Raw genomic sequence first — 14387 nt, 5'->3', positions numbered from 1 at the left:
GCAGCTCTGGGCGCAAGCGCCGAGCCACGCACAGAGTGAGCCCACCCACGCACGTGCACAAAGCGCTGGCACGCGGTCGGCGGCCGGCGGCACAGGCGACCCGAACGCTCCGCTGCAGCACTTCGCAAGCCTGGGAGAGCGAGGGGGTGGTGCGCGCAGGTCGGGCCGCCGCCCGGGTCCAGCGCCAGCCAGCCTGCTTTCTCACCTGGCACACCGGGAGGAAAGGACGGGGGTCCCCGAGCTGGAATTATTAGCCCAAGCTCTCGGGGGGGTCCATAGGACTGTTTTAAAAAACCAGCAACCAACCGTTGGCTCTAGCAGTGAAGCTCCCTCAGTGGATATGTACGCATCTTGGCTAGAGAAAGGCCACAAACTACAAGGAGAAATGGGATACGAGGGAGAAAACACAAAAAACCCCCCAAATTTCCTTTCCTCTTCCATCTCTCTTTATTGGTTTGCACGTGAGAACAGTACGGGGATCTCTTGCCAAATTATCATCACGAAGTGGAAATGCCTGTGCTGTTTTTCTGTCTATGGAGCTCTGGGAAGATTAGTGCTCCAAAGGCGTAGTGCTGTACCTGGCTGAATAAATCAAAGATGTAGAATGTTTATCTTGTCATGTTCTTGAAGCTATAAGCTGCTACCAATATGGCAGTCCCTGGCCGCATTGTGGTTCTTTGAGTTAAATAAACTTAAATAAAATTTAAAATCAGTTCCTCAGATACACTAGTCACGTTTCAGGTGCTCAATAGCCACAGGCGGCTAGTGGCTACCTTATTTGACTGCCCGATTTTAACGTTTCCATCATTACATAGAGTTCTGGTGGCATGTGCTGCTATAGAGTTTTAAATGAATATGGTTAAAAAAAGAAAGAAAGAACCTGCTTTATGATACCAGTAAATTTTAGGACACTCTTGGCATTTGTATTTCTTGGCACTAGTGTGAAAAGTTGTAAAGTCAGAATTTCAGTATCTTCCTGCTGAAAGAGGTCTTAGGGAACACTTTATGCAGTAACTAATTTTTTTACAAGGAAGAGAAGTTAAGAGATGTGCCCCCAAATCATGACATCGATTTGAAAAGAAGATAAGGTCACCTGACAGGGTATAGTACACTTTGTGCCAGCCCAGGGCAGTTGCCTGGAGTTAGTGAAGCAAATTAACTCTACAGAAAGGTGACCTGACAGAAGATTTTAGACAACAGTACCCTTTTACAAGAGAAAAATATTTCTAAGTATTCTTCCAGGAAGAAATTCCATTTAATAAAGAATAAGGTGTATGGGGAATGATGCTATCTCCCAAACTAAAAATTTATTATTGGTAGTGCCATGGATTTGTATAATGCTGTTTTAAAGAGACTAATTGGTATAACATTGTACTTACTTCTATTTAAAAAATTCTGAGGGAATGGAATTATCCTTTTAAAGTAACAGCTGAAAGCACTCTTAAGGGCAGGGAGGAAAGGTGTTACATAAGGTGAGAATTGTTAGCAAAGCATAATCTTCCTCAAATTCGATGAAGATGTTATCAGATATATTGATTATGTCTTAGACTGATATCACTAGGGTGGCATTTGACTGGAAATGTTTATAACATGAACAAAACTTAATTACAAATTACACTATTTGAGACATGAAAGACAACAGCAGACATCATACAGATTTAGAGGCAAATCACAAACTTTCTAACTTCAATGCTTTGGTTGGTTGGTTGGTTTTGCCATGATTATCCCCTATATTTCTTATTGCTATTTTGGGGTGAAATGTTGGTATTAATTCTGGCCATTTATGGTAATTAGCTTTTAAGTTAACCCTTAGTGAAGGACCCCTAAGTGTTCAGATAAGAGTACTCATGAATGGTAAATACTTTTTAAAAATAACAAGAAAATGTGCTTTAAAGCTTGAATTTCTCCTGAGCTGATGCATATTTGAATTAATGTCTTATTTCTCTTACAAATTTACCATTTGCATGTGGTTCATGGTAGAAAGCATTCTTCCCATTCTCCCTGAAATCTGATAGCCTAAGAGAAAATCTTTTAAATTCTTCAAGTGCTTGCAGTGTGCTAGAAACCTCAACCTCTCCATGGCTGACTACTGAAAGGCTAGTCTGACTAGGGAGAATCTATGTGATCAAAAGCCAGTTGGCTCTATCCCGTGGTAACCATATGGTTATGCACAACTTACTGATCCTCCCTTTGCCTCAGTTTCCTCATGGATAAAATGTGGAACATAAAGTGCTTACCCTCAAAACTTTGTTATGAGGATTCAATGAGCTATTCAGTGTGAAGCACAGAGCTAGGAAAGTGGTAAACTGCAGTAAAAGTTAGCCATTCTTATTCTCCTGCAAAGGATTTCTACTTCTCCACCATTAAGTTCCATCTTCACCCATACTGGGCTGTCACAGTAGAAAAGGTTGGAGAAGTAGGTTGTAAGAGAGGTGGGGATTAGTTCTGGATGAGATCTGTTTGTGAGTTTTACCTTCAAGAGATAGAGATCTCTTTAAGCCTAAAATTTCCTGACTCAGTGGCTATAGGTTGCCTTATTTCCCTTTCACAGGAATGGTGCCTCTAGGATACTTTTGGGCTTCCTTTGTCTTTATTTATTTATTTGTTTTCCTGAGGTATGCTTCCTTATACTTGTTAGCTGCTTGGTTGTTGAAAAGGCTCTGGAAACTCCACGTCCATCCTTTTTTCACCCTGGTTGACCTTTTTATGCTGTTGTCAGCCAAGAAGACATTGATATCTCTGGTCTCCTGCTAGCTTGAATTCTTTAGGGCAGAGCTTGCTCAGATTATCTCCTGATGTCATTCCAAATGTCTGATGGCCATCTATGGCAACGGGGCTCAGCAGAGGCCTGCTGGAAAGCGGGGAACTACTAGAAGTAGTTCTGTGTTGGACACACAATCAACTTTACAGCTATGTCTAGGAGACTGTTTACCACTTCTTGAAAAACAGAAACCATAGCATTTTGCATTTTTTTGTTTATTTAATAAAGTCCCACTTGGGATGTGTATGATTCCTGTTGATGTCATGATAGGTATAAATATGCACTACAGGAAAAAAAACAGACTCAAAGATCGTTAATAAGCCTTTTATATGTGGTATTCATGTTAGCTCTCCTCATTAAGAACGCCAAGTTAAGACAAAGGATTCTTGAAAGGAGAGAATAAAGCTACCACATTACCTTGTTTCCTCTCTCTGGGTAATTTTCCAAATGATGGTTTCTTACGTAGCTGAGAACTTAAAAATTATTTCTAAAATATATCATTTATAAGCTAAAATTTTAAACCAAACCAAACAATATAAAATTGTATTTTTTCAAGAAGGCAAGATCACGTATAGATTTGTATGCTTCCAATACTCACTAGATTTAAAAACAAGGAGATACATAATTATATCTATATTCTAATTTACTAGGTAGAGAGAGAATTAATTTTCATGATTTGGGATAAAGTCTCTCTAAATTATTTTGGAATATGATGAGAACTAAAAGTAAAATGCCATAAAACTTTAAAATTTAAGTCAGTGATTAAAACCAGTTTGTTTTCCCAGTGGACACTAGTTCATTGGGTCAAAGACCCAAACCAAAGAGGTCTGATTTCTTATAGGAGGTTTTTAAAATAAATTGTAGCTAAATATTTCTATATAAATAATATTCATATTATTAATACAAATATATTTGCAGTGTATGTGCGAAAATAACACTATCTTATTAGAATGTGGGTTGAAATAAGTAAGTTCAAAGTGCATAATATTTAATGGCCACTCACTAATCAGTGTTGGATTAATACTGTATTAACTGCTTTATAAGCTTTATTTCTGTTTATCTAAACAACAACCTTTTAGAAGGTACTACTGTTCTCTCCATTTTATATAGGTTTAAAACTAAAACTTAGAGAGGTAACATTACCTGCCCCAGGTCACATAGCTCTTAAGTGCCAAAGGATGTGGAACTATGTTGGTTTGTTTCCAATAGATGCCTTTAGCTCCAATGCCATACTGATTCATTATACTCATAAACTTTGCTCACTTACAGGGATGATGAGAGCAGGAGATGATATAATCGATATTTTTTCCCCAACAGAAAAGATTTCACAAACATGTGTCTAACCCTGTGTCATCCTCTTCAAGGTAGATGCTTTAGGAGGTTATTTACTTATTTCAGTAATGACGTCTTTGCATTTAAGTCTCAACAGAAATATCCTTAGGAATTTGCTCTGCAGTCTTAACAGTCTGATTGTTGGCAAATCATTATCATTAAGGATGAATTTGTTGCTGAAACTAAATCCAAACCAAATGTAATGAACAAGGTGCTTGATAGAAACTATGATGTGATTATAAAGCAGCAGATTATTTGATATCTGCCTCATAAATTGATACTAATCGCAGATACAAAAGGGAAATTTCAAGGGTGTCCCTAATAAGAATGTGGTGTAGCCTTTAAGGAGACATTTTAGTGAGTAACACTCATGAAAGGTCTGATCACTTTTTAAAAAGTCAGTTTCACTAATGAAAAGTTGTGCATCATTGTATGAACATTGTGGGAAATACCTTTTCAGAGAATGTACAACAGACAGGAAAGAGTAAATCAGAGACCCTGGGTTAAAATCCAGGCTCAGATGCTTAATAACTGTTTGACCTTAATTTTCTAAATGTCCTCATTGTAAAATGGGGAAAGTGGCGGAACCTCCCCTGGATGATAATTTTGCTGACAAGAGGACATGAAATTGTATTTCTGTAGCCGCTTAGTGCTTGGCATGTAGAAAATGCTCAATAAATGTTAGCTATCATTATACTATTTCATTTTCGAGGGCTATCACATATTCTTGAAAAACATCTCAGTGTCAGTTATCTAACAAATTTTAGAAGCTGACTTCTTTTCTATCAGCTTTCGTGTTTCAAAGCAGTTTTATTTCATATTAGAGCATTTCATATTTGAAATAAATATAAAACATTTATGACAGTATGTTGATCAAACCAATATACATTATATCAAGAAGTCTTATGTTTTGGGGTGACCAATTTATATTATCCTCGTCAGTGTTCCATATAATATTCTTCTCAGAGAATTTTTTTTGTATTCATATTTGATTTTATCAGACTTATGAAAATAATTATATATCCATTTGCCCAGAATAAGGCTACATCAGACATCTTCTAAATTGCTTATTGATTACATAATCTTACTCTTAAATTTAAGGAAACTTAACATAAATGTAGAATTAGTGGCTTCCTATTAAATCTGAGTTTTTAAGTCCTTTCAAATCAACATTATCTGTGTGGTAAGGCTGCTGAGGCTTGCCTTTGTGTCACCATCTTCCCTCTACTCACCTTCAGCTTGTCCTCCTTTCACTCTGGCATGCTCCACTCACCCAGCAGCAATTCTTAAAATCAATAATAGCCCTTTACTGAGCACGGCCTTTCCCTGATGTGACCCACAAGGTCCTTTCCTTCCTCAGAAGTCTCTTTATGTTCCAGAATTCTCTTGGACTGTGTTCTACCAGAGGAGACAGGCACTCCAACCCCATTTACTTAGTGATGCAGTAGAAATGTGTTACTCCTTTAAATGAACTTCTCTTCAAAAGTTTTCTGAAAAAAAGTTTATAATCCAAAGGAGTATCTGTGATTACACAGATTCCACAAATTCCCTGCTGTGTTGGTCAGGAGATGCTTTGGGGAGGAGACTCTCGGTATGTCTCAGCTCCCTCCTGCCCGCTGCCATTTCATTTGCTGACATAGGTATGTCCTGGGTGCAAATCAGTGGGAAGCCTGGCTCTTACTTGAGGAAGAAATTTCATTGTTCTTGAAAAGGTTGGGATTGGAAAACGTGTTCTCTATCAGCAAAATATCCTGATCCTTGAAAAGTTGTCTACTTATTATTTTAAAAAAAGTTGGTGCTCTTTAGTACCTGTTGTTCTGGTCACCTTTTCTGTTCCCTCTTTGCATAGGAGGCACACAGTTACTGCAGGTCCCATGGGCCACAGCCTACTGTGTTGTCACTTGGTCTCACTCTGTGTGCACTCCCTTCTATCCCCACTCCAAAAGCTACCAGAGGTGTAATTAGTGATTATTCTTCCAGAAACATCTTGAAGGGGGTATAAGAACCCTGTGATGAGAATAGTGTTGCTACCTGGATGAGGGAAGAATTTGGAAGGGTTGGGGAGAGATACAAGCTTGGAGGGAAAAATGCATTCTGCCCTTTATCTCCTCCGTGAAATCACTGATAAAGCATCTTCCTATGTGCAAAGATGGGGCACATAAATATTTCCCAACCTTGTATACAAGGCATTAAACCTGTAAATATGGAGTATCCATATCAAATGGAATCACTTTATTCAGAAATGAAGAAATATGATTCTAAGTAAATAATTTTGAGCGCTACTTAAAGAGGGATGCATAAGAAACATTCTACAATTTTTCTGTTCCTTTTGACCCCTTCAGATATAGTTAAATAGCTCATCAATAGATTTACTCCCATCTTTTCCATTTCCTTCCTCTTCCCCTTCTTTCGTCTTTCCTTCATCTTTTCTGCTCCATCTCTTTACTTTCAGCTGTAAATCTTTTATTTTCAGTTGTAAACTCAGCAAAGCCCCCCTACCCCTGACACAACTGGTTATTAACAGTTAATCAGATTTTTTTCCATTGCTTTGGAAAGCTACATTTTTTTGTGTCACAACCATAGGGTTTCATTAATAATATTTTTCTATTTCTCTGAATCACTTCAAAATAAAATACCACTAACAAAGGAGCTTACTTCTAAACAATCGATGATGTATACTGTAGACAATATGGTCATAGAAGAGTTTCTATGATTATTTTTGTTATTAATCACTATAATTACTCTTTGATTACAATGGTGATTAACTCACAGTGAATAAAGCACATGCTTACCTTGTTTATCTAGTATTTGCGAAGGATTTGTGTTCATCCATCCATACATTCTCACCTCACCTTATGTAGCTGTGAGACTCTAGTTTGTGTAGCCTATGGCCACAAAAATGACTTGCACATGGGAGACTGAAGCCTGTGGTTTCCTTACATTATCACTAGGCTGTAACCTCTTAAACTCCATAGGTCAGCGATGATTAATTGAATATTCCAAAACTTGAATGTGTGCATACATACTTATAATAAGCACTGTCTGTGCTGTTTTTACATGACTTCCCCGAAGCGTCAGTTCAAGCCATTCTTCAGATTTCAAGCTATACTATCTAGTGCCTGAAACTTAAGTAGAACTTGAGAATGATTTTTGGCTTATCACTAGTATTGGGTGAACCTTATCATTTGCCAATCCACATGCAAATAAGTAAAATAAATAAACTACTTAAGCACAATTATATCAGACAGTAAGTAACAGTAGACATATAACATCTGTAGCTGTATCCACATTTTCGCTTTGATCTTTCAGGACCTGAGATCCCTAGGTTCTAGTTTTCTTGCTACTGTAGAGCAGAACTGACCTCTTTTTTTTTAAACATCTTTATTGGAGTATAATTGCTTTACAATGGTGTGTTAGTTTCTGCTTTATAACAAAGTGAATCAGCTATACATATACATATACATATATCCCCATATCGCCTCCCTCTGCGTCTCCCTCCCACCCTCCCTATCCCACCCCTCCAGGTGGTCACAAAGCACCGAGCTGATCTCCCTGTGCTATGCAGCTGCTTCCCACTAGGTATCTATTTTACATTTGGTAGTGTATATATGTCCATGCCACTCTTCTACTTCGTCCCAGCTTACCCTTCACCCTCCCCGTGTCCTCAAGTCCATTCTCTAGTAGGTCTGCGTCTTTATTCCCGTCTTGCCCCTAGGTTCTTCATGACCTTTTTTTTTTTTTTTTTTTTAACATTCCATATATATGTGTTAGCATACGGTATTTGTTTTTCTCTTTCTGACTTACTTCAACTCTGTATAACAGTCTCTAGGTCCATCCACCTCACCACAAATAACTCAGTTTCGTTCCCTAAAAATATGGAACGCTTCACGAATTTGCGTGTTATCCTTGCACAGGGGCCATGCTAATCTCTGTATCATTCCAATTTTAGTATATGTGCTGCCGAAGTGAGCACCAGAACTGCCCTCTTAAAGAAGAGAAGGCTCTAGTGAGGACTGAACAATCGAGCACAGAGAACAGTTTATCAGAGTGCCCAGATTTCTGGCACCCACTGCAGGCCCGCTGAGCCTCAGCCGCAGGAATCTGCATTTTAACTAGCTCCTCCGCTGTCTCTTAATGTACGTTTTCTTTGCAAGCCACTGCCTTAATGTAAGGGTAAGCGTAAAATCTGTGAAGTCCTAATGCCATAACCTTCCCTTTTCTCCATTATTCGTTCCTGTTCTCCCAACTTATCTTAACAAGTTTTATGGAGCTTTTAAGTTAGTGAATGCCTTTCAAAATAGTAAGAATGAGAGTTCAGAATGGTACGAATCTTTCCATTGCCTGTCTTGGTTCATATTATAAACAAGCAAAAAAAAAGACGTGTGTCACATCTACTCTGCCCATGGTAATTAGAAAACTAATTAAACAGTGTGAGGGCCTAATTCTCTTAAATTTCTGTTCACTTCTTCATCTTCACTTATCTAAGGGGTAGCGCTTATCTTTTCTTGGGTGGAATATGCTCCTTGGATTCCAGAATCTTGGCAAAACCTGTAAAATGAACTTTGGCTCCAGGAACCTCTACCTTTAGTGACAACTAGCCTACAAACACGTGCATGCTTCAGTGACTGCCAGCTGCTGTGAGCCTAGATTCCCTAAACCCAGGACTAGCATTGTTCTTGATCACTTAAGAAATGTGACTTTTCACGAAAGAGGCGTTCAATCAATACAAGTGTTCCTTATGTCCTTGTAATTACCTCTGTCTGCCGAGTAATTACTAGGCATGAGGGGCCTTTACAACACAGGCATCCCAGGCAACACAGGGATCCACACTCCCAGCCTTTGAACCTCTCTCCATACCCAGCTGCTTCCATTAACCTCTCTTGGATCCAGATATTTATAACACTTCAGATTAGGGGTTCTCTGCCACGCCTGTTTCTAGTACCAATGTTTTTCTGACGCGAACAAACATATTCACATGCTGGCTTACAGCAGTGAGTGTAGTGAATGTTTTTTTGGTTAAAAAACGTCTCCCTACTGTATAGCACAGGGAACTATGTTCAATATCTTGTAATAACTTATAATGGAAAAGAATCTGAAAAAGAATATATATGTATGTATAACTGAATCACTTTGTTGTACACTTGTAACACAACATTGTAAGTCAACTATACTTCATTAAAAATTTTTTAAAGTCTCCCATTTCATAAAACTGAAAACATTAAATGACCATTAAGTCCTTTGTGTCAACTCAGCCTTATAGAATACACTGAAAAGTTCAAAGCTATGAGTGATATTATCATTTTGAGGCTAAGACCTTTCATGTTCCATTTACCCAAGTGGGAAAAATATGGCCAGCCGGACAGTAGTGTATTACAAAGTGATTTTGTTTTGCCTGCTGATTTCATAGGTTAATACTGGTGTTTTAAGTATTTGGAATGCTGACATGGTGGGCTACTTACAGCAATAGGGAGAGGGCAGGGCATGCCATTGCAGGCAGAATCCCATGAGTATGTCCTAGAATCCTTTTGGGACTTCACACCCAGCAGAGGAAACCCCTTCTATTGGATAACTAAAACTTCCTTTCCTATGATTTACACACAGCCCAGCAAAGAGTCTCATCTATTCAATAGCCTCACAGAGGTTATAGGAGTTGTTTCCAGTTACAAAATGACTTAAGTAGTGAAACAGAGACTGCAGTTTAGCTGCCTACTTCTGCTCTGGTGCTCTTTGGACAGCAGTCTTCAGCTCTAAGGGGAAAACATTTATGATCCTTCAAAGGCAGATGAGGGAAAAGTCATTCAGTTTCACTAACACCCCTTTGAGATGCAGGGAGATGATTGAATTTATTTGAAAGTCTTGTGATTTTGCATATTTTGCTATGACACCCCTGTCTTTCCCAGTTGTTAGAAATGGATATTATTGTACTGATTATTTTGCTTGCAATTGATTTGCATACTGTTATTGCATATTGTTAAATGGTTTGCTGATTAATGACTAATGTTGATTTGGACTAAATGTAATAGAATAAGCAAATTCATTTGTAAATTTAGATATATAATTTAGTTGCTAAATGGTATCATAGAGCTGTTGGAGATTATTTTAGATGAATTCCTTGCAGGGAAACCCTGCCCACATTTTCCTCCCGTATCCTATATCAATGTTTTAAGCTCCCCACTCCTTTTTAAAAAAATTCATTTCCAAGTCTGGATTTTAAGCAAACACTTCTCAAAGGCAAATATTTCTCCAAAGCCCAGGGTTAATATAAATTACTTTAAATTCAGAACGTGGTAGGTATCTCCTAAACAATTTCTTTTCTGAAGGGTCAGAAAAAATTCGAATATATTTTCATGACCTTGAATCAGTGTGTTGTGCAACATTATCAAAAAATTATAGCAATATAAATTTTTATTAATATAATTAATAATTATATGAATAAGTATCAGATACTTATATTAATACAGGATTATTGAGTTATAGAATTTCTTAGCTGTTAGGAAATACTTGCTGATGAAGCCTCTGGGGTCCAGAGAGGTTTAGTAATTAACACACATACATACACAAGCTAGTTAGTTGTTGAGTCAGTTATGTGAAGGTTTAATATATTCTGCACTTCAGTATTATACATATGCTTATACTTTGGTATATTTGGTATTTTTAATTATCCCCTAATATATAAAATAAATTTCAACCAGACTTTTCATTTCTGCATTCATCTTCTAAACATATATGTTGCCATTGATTATATTTTATTTCTGCTACTTCATATACACCATAAATATTTTCAGTTTGGAAATCAGTTTAAATGGTAAAGAGAAACTAAAAAAGAATTTATACCATAGATATTTTAACGTATTTTTGCTCTTTGTTAAAACTACATTTTAATATGCTCTGATAAAATTGTATCTCTCTAGTGAGGTATTAAATTCGGTAACTGAAAATGGTTCTCCAAAGAAATGTAACTCACATTAATTTTCCATGTGCTCTTTTTTACTTATAGTTTTACAGTCCACATGTTTTAAGTCTAACAGAAAAAAAAATCATGAAGTTGTGAGACAGATCCAAGTCTACATCTACATCCTCAGGTTGGTGACCTTGGGTAAATATCATTTTTGTGCTTCTGTTTCATTTTCTTTAAAATGAGTAGTTGAAAGCTTCAAAGACTCTTTCAAAGATTCCATGAGCTTAAAAGGAGATTTGATTGAAAGAAATGTGTGGCCATCATTACCTGGCTGCTTAGTATTTTCATGGACACAGACTTGTTACTTACATCTGAAGTTTCCTTAAGGAAATTAACTCTTTGTAGGTGTGATATATGGACATTGAGAGAAATGGGATAATAAGAAAAAGAAGGGGAAACAAGTTAGTGACAAAGGAGGCATGGTAGGCAATTAAAATGATTCCTCTTTTACCTCTTTATATCTACAGTCTAGTTATTCCTATTTGAAAACCTACTGGCACCAGGTATTATCAACAGGGATGAGTAATATGTAATTTTTATCTTTACTGGGTTACATTTGGCCCACAGACAGTTGACAGCTGTCAGTCAGGTGGCTGGTCAATGAGGAGATACATATAAAGCTGCCAAAATATTTTTGTTTCTTTAAATACTTACAAGTAAACCATTTTAGCTGGAAACTTCTTTGTCCTGAAATTAAATAGATTGATATTCAGAATAAAATTTATTGACGTTAGTTGCCGGGAGAACCAAGATTTTCCCTATGAATATACAAGGTAAACAAAATGGTTTTCAAATGTCTTTCTGAAAGGGGAGAATAATTAATTTTTCTCCACTATAAGCTGTCCTTAAGATATGAAGATGTATTGCAAATCATGCTTAAAGTGCATGTGTTTTACAATTAAACTTTTAGTCATTGCAACTTTAAGCCAAGTTTCTAACTAAGGCTTATTAGAAGAAACCATTCCCATACATTGCGGGCGTTGGCATAGGTATTTTACTGACATGAAAGTTGAAAGTTTATCAGAAAGGACAAACATGTAGTTGCATGTCGAACTAGGAGTTAAAGCTTTTTCTCATAAGTAAAAGAAAATATCATAGAATTTTAGATTAAGTCAACAATTTAGGGCAGGGTTAAAATTATAAATTTTAGTTATTTAGAAATATTTGGGCTATACCTAACATTGTTTCTAATAGGTTCAGTCACACTTAAATAATTCACAAGAGTCTTAAAAAATAATTTGGAAGAAGCTTTTGTATTGTTTATACTTAGTGTTAATGACAAACAGTATTTATAATTATAGCCAATTGTATTGCACACAAAAACTTAACAAATGTAATTTCGAAGTTGACTTAAAAGTGTATGTTCAGTTTTGCAGTACTTAGTCATCTTTAAAATCGAGTACTTTGATTCTTTCAGAATATAGTATTTAACAGACCAGGTAAATAAAAAAAATTATGAACTGCGTGGAATACATATTCATTCTTTAAGAGACTAATGAAGTTATCTAAAAATTTCAGTGACCATGGTTACTCAGGTGCCAGAATCAATATGACGAAGATGACAAAATATCACATAAAAATAGTTTGAAACCACAATAAGTACACTCCTTTTTAAAAAATAAAATATGCTTTAATCTTCTGAACCATATTCTACATGTCATAATTTTAATGAAAATCAGATTTGAGTTTTGAGGTTTCAAAATACGGTTTCATTAAAATGTAGATAAGATTGTGTTTTAAAAATATTAGATTTTTTTGGTGGGGTGGATAATTTCTGGTAACTTTTTAAACCACAAATATTTCATAATTTTAAACAGCAATTAGGTTAGTCTGAAAGAGTATGATACATATAAATTTGTGACATATCTGTGTCATCACTGATACAAAAATTGTTTTAGATAACAGTGGTCATTAAAAAAAATCAGATCTTATTATTTTCCCACTATGCGACAATGTGTTAAGCATGTAGATTGAAAATTATTTATGGGATTTTCCGAATAAAACAATTGCCTCATAGTGTTAATTTATATTGGTAGGAACATTTCTCTTCTTAAGCACCAGTTTTGCCCCCCACAGCCCAGAAAATTGATTTTATGCATAATAATTTATAGCATTCTCAATCAAGGTATGCTGCGCATCCTTTACATTCATTAGTCCGTGTTACTTGTGAATATGGATTTTGGTTATTAAAATGGTTTCATATGTTTACTATGTATAGCCCCTAGCTTTAAGCTCCCTACTTGCTTAAATGTTTTCAATTTGCTATAATACAACAATTTGTAGAGAAATGCTGTGAAGCATAGTTAAGAGAATGAGTCCTTGAAATAGAATCACTTCTTAAAAATATGTCCTAACATGTGGTCTCATTTTTCCATATTTTGCATTAATTAAAATCCTATTCTGAAAAAAATATTTTTGCCTAGACTTTTGAATTCACAAAATAAAAATACCAATTATATAAATGTACTAATTTTGGAAATCAATGACGTAAAAACATGCTTTAGTAGTGTGTTGATTGTTTATTCTGAAGATTTTTCTCTGAAGAAACTCTTTGTAATGAGAAAATGTTGCCACTTCTAATTATTAAATATTCTGTGCAATACATGTTTTAAAATTGTATTAAAAATAAAATTAATTTCATATTCTCTCTAATCATATTCCTGTCACATGTATGCATAAAAAATTCTAGCCCATGAAACTTTTGAAAAGAGCATGTACCATTTCACATTTTTACTTGGAGATATACTGAAAAATAACATTTTATTTAGAATGAGTAGATTATGACAGAATTAGATAAAAAGGAGATGAAATGATATTTGTGTATTTATTTGAATAGTCTAGTATCATATATATAATTAATTCTTCATCTTTCAGATACTGAAGATAGTAATGAAAGAGACCAACATTTAAAATATGAAGTATTTTCTTTTAAAAAAAACTTTTTTTTTTTTTTTCACTCTAAAAAATTGTCAAATGGTAACAGCCCTACTTTCTACACCAGGAAAACCCACTGTTGAGTTAGTTGGCTCTGATTCCAGTGGTCTCATCAGCTTTCTGAGTGTAGGTACCTCAGCAGCGCCTCTTCCAAGATAACAAAATCAACTTTTAGAGATTAAAAAATATATTTTGGCAATTGAAACTCACCAGCGCCTTTCTGCTTCTCCAGGAAGTTGTACCCGTCAGCACCTGCTGAGGGCTTTGTTGTCCAAACTCTGACAGGTAAAAAAATTCCTGTAGAATAAAGCCAGACCAGCTGGCTTTGAAGAGAAACCCCCCAGTTTGGGCTTCCTTTGCCTCCTCTCCTTTTCTATGAGGACCCAGGCTTTCCCCCCTTGA

The 14387-nt window shown here is 36.1% G+C and overlaps 1 protein-coding gene and 1 long non-coding RNA gene across 9 annotated transcripts in view; one reads left to right on the top strand and one right to left on the bottom strand.

The window, feature by feature from the left end:
* MEF2C (myocyte enhancer factor 2C) overlaps positions 1–14346 on the bottom strand; it is a 165983-nt gene extending 151637 nt beyond the window's left edge. For 3 of the 7 annotated variants that reach the window (XM_082458146.1, XM_082458150.1, XM_082458153.1), the window contains exon 1: positions 14196–14345. The gene's annotated coding sequence lies outside the window, so the exon portion shown is untranslated. Of the gene's footprint in view, positions 1–14195 lie in introns of all 7 variants that reach the window. The other 4 variants (XM_082458158.1, XM_082458149.1, XM_082458147.1 and 1 more) reach the window with 2 other exon arrangements.
* Positions 1–14387, top strand: part of LOC309659020 — a 159387-nt gene that overhangs the window by 2226 nt on the left and 142774 nt on the right. The window contains exon 2 of one of the 2 annotated variants that reach the window (XR_014262506.1): positions 11091–11175. This is a non-coding gene — a long non-coding RNA (uncharacterized lncRNA). Of the gene's footprint in view, positions 1–11090; positions 11190–14387 lie in introns of both variants that reach the window. The other variant, XR_014262507.1, reaches the window with a different exon arrangement.

The sequence above is a fragment of the Balaenoptera physalus genome (assembly GCF_965194825.1).
Source record: "Balaenoptera physalus genome assembly, chromosome: 3".
NCBI lineage: Eukaryota > Metazoa > Chordata > Mammalia > Artiodactyla > Balaenopteridae > Balaenoptera > Balaenoptera physalus.
The sequence above is the reverse complement of the archived record's forward strand: the minus strand, read 5'-3'. Positions and strand labels throughout refer to the sequence as shown.